At 41.5% G+C, this 7,268-nt stretch overlaps 1 long non-coding RNA gene across 1 annotated transcript in view; it reads left to right on the top strand.

The window, feature by feature from the left end:
- Positions 1–6,792: 6,792 nt before the first annotated feature.
- Positions 6,793–7,268, top strand: part of LOC122085896 — a 10,507-nt gene continuing 10,031 nt past the window's right edge. Inside the window, exon 1 of the long non-coding RNA XR_006142265.1 lies at positions 6,793–7,182. This is a non-coding gene — a long non-coding RNA (uncharacterized LOC122085896). The remainder of the gene's footprint in view (positions 7,183–7,268) is intronic.

The raw sequence follows: 7,268 nt of genomic DNA, 5'->3' as shown, positions 1-7,268 counted from the left end.
CCTCTCCGGTTCGGGTCCTGCATGATTAAACGGGGTCAACCGTATAATTAGACCGGGTTTAAAAAGTAGGGCATCACACGAAGCATCTCTGATAATCGTTATGAAGCCTTCCCGCCCGACGGTTCTCCTCCTTCGAGATTCAGATCCAGAGCTGGAGTTCGTCGGAGTCTAAATTTATCCGGTGATATTGCCGCCGGTAACCCCAAGGCACGATAGTCCTAAAACTGACACGCCGTTGATTTCAATGAAGATGTTTCTGGTGTAACCGCCGGAGGAGAAGATGACGGCCGGAACATCGTGGGTTACATCACAATCTGGTGGCTACTTCTGCCCTTGGGTGGCGATGGCGTTGAGCAGCGTCAGTGTCTATATCTCCTCTGGCTTGACTAATTTCATGGCTGTTGAGTCATTCTTCCTTGCGTATGGCTTGACCGTGCTTGGCTGTGGCTGTGAAGAGTTGATCATCGGTAAACTCGTCGGACACTCAAGCAATTGTTCAGCGGGAGGAGAGACAACTCAGAATCATTCAACCATTAGATTATAGAAATCCACGTGTTGACCATCGGTAAACTCGTTGGACTCTTGTTGGAGCGTCAGTCGTTGGAGACGAGCCAGATCCCTCGTATGCAGGTCCTGCACCACTACATTTTCACGTATATACCTTACACCTACACTGCCCACATTGCCTTACTTGAGTCATGTCGCTCTTGGGAGAAAGAAAGAACAGATGAACTGAACAAAAAAGCGGTCAAAATCATCTGTAGTGAGGCGATGAACATCCAACGAATGAGTTGCATGGACTCTCTTAGTTGTTGAATGTTTATTGCATCTTCTCGCTCGTTAGCTTAGCTGCAGACAATTTAAACTCACAAAAAAAAGGTCATTCCACAACCAAATATCATAAAGATGATCGATAATGGCCGAGAAGAGCTTGGAAGAGGATTTTCAAACACACTTCGATCTGGGAACTACTTGCTTTGATGGCTATGTATGATTTGGAGCTTGAACAGCTTGATGTGAAGATTGCATTTCTTCATGGTGACTTAGAGGAATAGATTTACATGGAGCAGCCTGAAGGTTTCAAGGTGCAGGGAAAGGAAGATCATGTTTGTCTGCTTAAGAGATTGCTTTATGGTCTTAAACAATCTCCTAGGCAATGGTACACATGATTTGATTCCCACATGATGAAGATTGACAACACAAGAAGTGAATATGATAGCTGTATTTATTATAAAGTGTCAAGTGATAATTCTATTATTTTGTTGATGCTTTATGTTGATGACATGCTCACTGCTACAAAGAATAAACATGATATAATCTCTTTGAAGTCTTTGTTGAGTGCTGAATTTGAGATGAAGGATTTTGGTGCTGCTAAGAAGTTCCTTGGCATGAAAATCCTTGGAGATAGAAATCCAGATAAATTTTGGATAACTCAGAAGAGGTATATTGAAAATGTGCTAGAGCGTTTCAATATGAGAAAGGCTAAGCCGGTTAGCACTCCATTAGCCAGCCACTTCAAGTTATTTGAAAGGGAATGCCCTACAATACATGAGGAGGTGGAGCACATGTCTTAGGTCCCCTATGCTATCGCAGTTGGGAGTCTCATGTATGCTATGGTTTGTAGCAGGTTGAATTTGTCTCATGTAGTCAGTATTGTTAGTAGATACATGAGTAATCCAGGGAAGGAGCATTGGAATGCAATTAAGTGGATCTTTAGATATGTAAGCAAAACTAAAGATATAGGTGTTATGTTCAATGGTAAGGGAAGTTCCACAAAATTGATGGGTTATGTTGATTTTGATTATGCCGGTGATTTAGATAAGAGGAAGTCTACTACAGGGTATGTATTTACATTGACTGGTGGATCTATATCATGGAGGGCAATGCTTCAGTCTACAGTTGCATTGTCCACTACAGAAGCAGAGTACATTACGGCAGTTGAGGCTGCCAAGGAAGTGTGATACCCTACTTTTTAAACCCGATCTAATTACATGGTTGACCCGATTTAACCATGCAGGACCCGAACCAGAGAGGGTTAATGTGGGTTCCTTATGGACCATAATGGCAAGGGTGACTTTGAATACAGGTTGGCCAGACAAGTCCGAGTCAGTGCCAGAGGAGACGGGTGTACCCAAGCCGTGCACATGCACGTATCATAAGGCCATGTACGGATAATGCTGGTATGTAGCCGTATCCTAAAGCATATACGTATAATATACCTTGTTCCGAGAGTGAGATACGTGCCAAGAGTCGAATTCCATCAAAATCCCACTTGTTGGCCAACTTTTGGCCCTCAGGTGGGCGGTCACAGGTGGGCGCATCCTCCCACCTGAGTGACCCACCCATGTGGTTACTAGTTGTTTTAAAAAAGTATAAATAGCATTATTGTGTTTTTCATTTTCTCATTTATTACATTAAGGAGTTTGGTGAGAAGAGTAGAGAGGAGAGAGAAAATAAGGGAGAAAAGAGAACGAAGAAGAAGAAAGGGGAAGGAAGAGGAAGAAGAAATGGATTTAAGCGGCGTCAAGGTTTAATCTTTCCATTCTGACACCGGAAGAGTGATCCCCAACACGAGATATACGATTGAAGGTGAGCAAAGGCTATGTTTCTTAAACTTTCACCAAACCCAAGTAAAACCCTTGATTTGGGAAGAGTTCCTTGAGATCTTGTAAATCCCACTCGAGATGATGAATCTAAGGTTTAATAGATGGTCTATGTGTTGATTTTGAAAGATTTGAAGAAGTGTTTACAAGATTGGAGAAGCATTGGTGATTTCTTGAGCTAATAAGTGATTTTGAGGTTTTGAAAGAGTTCTTGAGCAAAGAAGGTAAGATGGCTTTTCAATCCTTAAATTTAACTTAGATCTAGGTTAGAATCATCTTATAAGACCTTGAATGTGTGAAAAATGTGATTGAAAAAGCCCCATTTGATTCCCCAAAGGTTAGAAAAAGTTTCAAGGAAAAAGACATTTTTTCACCCTCTCAAGTGGGTTGAGACCGGTGGGTCAAACGGCCCGCCTGAGGGCACCCACCTGAGAGGGCAGGCCCTTGGTCCCAATCGATGGGCCGATCGACGGGCCGACCTGCCCGTCGGAGATGATCGGCTACACCTGAGAGGATCGGCCCTCGGTCCCCACCGGTGGGCCAGGACTGGTGGGCCGATGGGTGGGCCGACCTGCCCACCTAAGAAGATTGGTGGGCCGTCTGACCCACCCGAGAGGCCCCCAACGTGATTTTTGTGTCTGAATGGATCCAAAATGGATGTGCAACCCTATTTTATGATTCTAAACATGATTTAACCATCGAATCTTGTTATTTTTTATCCCAAAGTGGTGAAATGCTAACCCCATTCACTTATGATAGGTTCACCAAAGTTTACGTTTCTCGCACCGGATCTCACCCGTATCAAGCATGAGTCTTTGTACAAGACAAGTAAGTGGGGAGATGACGTTTGACTTTATTTTAAGGCTTGTTTGGCATCATTCAATTGTATCTAGACTAGCCATATCATCATGCAAATTATGTGTAGCTTAGTCATCTTCGTATGATTATGATATGTGTGTTGTGTTTTATATTCTCAATGCTAAACGATTGATGTGATTATGTGATGAATGATGAGATCACTGTGCATGATGCATTATTAGACTAGATGCCGCAGTTGGCATAGAAACGAGTGCATTGGTGGCCCGTGGAATGGGACGCGGTGGCACTATACAATCGTACTATGTCATATAGGAGCATGCGATTTAGGGTTACCATCTTCCTGTGCTACGACTCTTCCCAATAGGGGTTGAGGTGTTGAGTTATCACTTGGGGAGAAGCAGTGATCGTGGGTGTCGGGTCACTATGGCGGTTAGACATACTCCCGGCTGGTCATTAGGACAGTCGACAACCTCAGTGGTATATTCAAGAGGGCCAATCGTACTGTTTTTAAATTGCTGGAGTCAGCACCTTTACTTTCTGTCATTTACTTTTATGTTGAGAGCCGGTAGTCGACATGCTTTACTTTTTCGAGTACTCAAGGTGGGCCTTCTCCGATAGCCCTATGGGCGTATCGCGGGATGGAGTTTACGGCTCGTACCCGGAGCATACGGGCACTGTGGTTGTAGTAGCACTAAACCAAAGACTTAGTAATGTTGTGTTAGGTGGATGAGATTTAAAATGAATTGCATAGCATATAGTGGATATGGATGTGATTGTTGTGTGGATTATTGTGTGGTCCTTCTTTTCACTTACTGAGCTAGTGAGCTCATCCCACGTGCGCACCTCTTTTAGATGATTTTACAAGTCACCAGCCTAAAGATCAAGGGTCGGGCCCCATATTTGAGTTTTCCGATGAGGATTGGTGGGTCCCCGAGGAGTATGAGCATGGTACAGATTGCACGTGCGAGGGTTGTGCTGCGGGACCGCAGTACTGACGCCGTACAGGGTTTTACTTTTTGATTCGTTTGGTGACCCCTTTTTGTGTACTTGATACGTGAATTGTTATTCTTTTTGTGTAAATATCATACCTGCGGGCCCACATGTATTTATCTATATACTACAATTTGGGTATCAAGTATATTAGGGGTATTTACAGGTAAATTAAGTCTTCCGCTGAACTTTTGAACGTTTATCTTAGAGGTGTATATGCTGTGGTTGGGTACTGTATCAGATGATCCTGACAGGTTTGGGTTAACCGGAGTTAACCCGATCACCGATCCGATTCTATGTGAATGGGGTGTGACAGAAAGGACTCTGGTTGGCTGGATTGGTTTGTGAGTTGGGGTTGAAGCAAGGAGGTATAATGTTATATTATGACAGTCAGAGTGCCATACTTCTTGTAAAGAATCAGGTGTTTTCATGCAAGGACAAAACATATTGATGTGAGATTTTACAAGATTAGGGAGCTCGTGTTAGAAGGTAGTATTCACTTGAGAAAAATTCATATAGATGTTAATCCTACAGATATGTTTATCAAGCTAGTTACTACAGAGAAGTTCGAGTCTTGTTTGGACTTGATTAATATTACTCATTGTTGAAGATGAGGGACGCACAAAATAGATGTGGGTTTGTACCACTGATGCGATACGAGGATGATGACATCTACAAGTTATCTTTACAGAAGGCTTGACAAAATTCAAGCCAATGTGGAGATTGTTGGTGTACAATGTCTTGTATTTCGTCATAGTTTAATTCAAAGAGTATTGGTGCAGTGCCTCGACAGGCAGGTTGGCAATCCCGCTAGCTGGTTAGCAGATCGTGGGGGTTGCAAAGGGGGCAGGAGGCCCCCTTGCATAGCGGGTGTGTAGGGGGCATAGGCCCCCGCTCGAATTTTTTATTTGAGGGTAATTTTTTACTTTATGGAATAGGGTTTTTCGCTATATATTTGTAGAGAGTTTATTTCTCTGTAATGCAAGCAATACTAAGAGGTGTGAGGATGAGTGTTGTAACCCTATTCTCCATTAATAGAGAAGCAAGATCTCATCTCACCGAGAACGTAGGAAATTTTTCCGAATCTCGTAAATCTGTGTGCATTGCTTGTTCTTATTTTTTCATTATCTTTTGCATCGTTTTAGGGTTGAGGCCTCAACTCGGCCCAACCCGATCCAAAATTTAACCTTGCATCTTTATAATAGAAATTAGGGTTCCAATAAGTATTTTATTTTTCTATAATTTTTTAATATATGCGACATGAATGGAAAAAAAAATGTCAAATCAATGTTAATCCAACCATTATAGAAGCCAAGGTCAACCCAACCTGGCCCAACTCTGCCCTGATAGGGTCAATTAGGGCCAGGTTGGGTTGGTATGAACTCGGCAATGTTGGGTCCAAACATGAACCCAACAAGGTTGGGTTGAGTCTGAGTTGACTTTTGAGGACCTAGGTTTGGATTAGGTTTTTAAGAAACCTGACCCAGCCTGGCCCTGTTTCACCCCTAAATACTAGTGTACAGGTTCCCCTTTCGGGTAGTTTAAAATATGTTTTTTTATGTTTCTCTGCTGTCTTAGTTCTTTTCCTCATTCTTTAAAACTTGTCGAAAGTTGAAGAACTATCATGACCATTAATGTGTTATAGTTGATAATCTATTTGAATCAATGATTTAGTAATCGATATCGGTATTAGTATCTACGAATATTAATGTAATATCGATATGGATAAGGATCTATCAATAATGCTACGAAGCGGATCAGATTGGTCAATTTTATTCACGAGTTTTTTTTTTTTACCCTTGAACTGATACTAATAATGGATCTAGATCAATCAGATATCGACATCGATCTTAACCAATATCAATACGATATGACTGATCCAAAACTAATAGATAAGACCATGATTAAGTTCTAATAATTATCTTTTGAATTATCTAAATTCGAGTCCAAATATTTTTAATTAGAAATGAATACCGTATCAAATTTAAATTTTCGACCATCGTCTACATCTCAAATAATTTTTCATTTATTTATTAACTTTAATTTTTTTTGCGGATGAAATTGCGCGAATAAAGAGATGATGGTAGTACCGTAGTAGCGTGGGTGCGGAGATCCATTATCTTGCATTCCGCAAGAAAGATTGTTTAAAGTTAAAGAAAGCAGCAGAAGATAAAGCTAAAAAATCGAACTGAATATAAAGACAACGGAGAAAAGATAAGGACAACTGTTGCGCCAACGAGCATAGGGTTCTGTCCAAAAGTCAAAAAGCAACGGCTTACGTTGCCCAATGCTGCAAGCAATCGGCAAGTGGGCTTTAAAAAAACAAAAAAAGGAAAAAATAATGAGGCCCATTACCTTTTAAACAGACCTAGTCCTCCAGCTCTCTCTATCGTGAAAGTCAATACGATGGATACACTAATGGTATCTGTATCACTGTATGTATGCGACTGCATCTGATACCTGCAAGAGTCAAGCTACTACTACTTCCCTTGCTCCGCAACCTCAACATCAACTGCAAACCTTTAATACCAACTGGATCAAGGAAGTATTTACAAGGGCGCGAACCAATATGCTCGGATAGCTATGATCCTAGTTCACATCCTCTGCAACGACGGGTTAACATTGTTTTCTAGTGAGATTTCTTGACGCCTCTCCTGGGCACCTGAACGATCTCAAAACTCTGCTGTAAATTTCTAGAGAGTGGAATAAGCAATTACAATAGGTGGACAGAGCTGGAGGCTTCAAAATCATTGAACTTTTTTAGCATCAGGTCAAACTTTTACCTTATATCCTTCTTCTCGTGTTGCTTATTTCGTTTGCATCTTTTATTCATATTCCATTTTTTTTTTTTTTTTT

Source organism: Macadamia integrifolia, chromosome 8 (genome assembly GCF_013358625.1).
Source record: "Macadamia integrifolia cultivar HAES 741 chromosome 8, SCU_Mint_v3, whole genome shotgun sequence".
Lineage (NCBI taxonomy): Eukaryota > Viridiplantae > Streptophyta > Magnoliopsida > Proteales > Proteaceae > Macadamia > Macadamia integrifolia.
The sequence above is the reverse complement of the archived record's forward strand: the minus strand, read 5'-3'. Positions and strand labels throughout refer to the sequence as shown.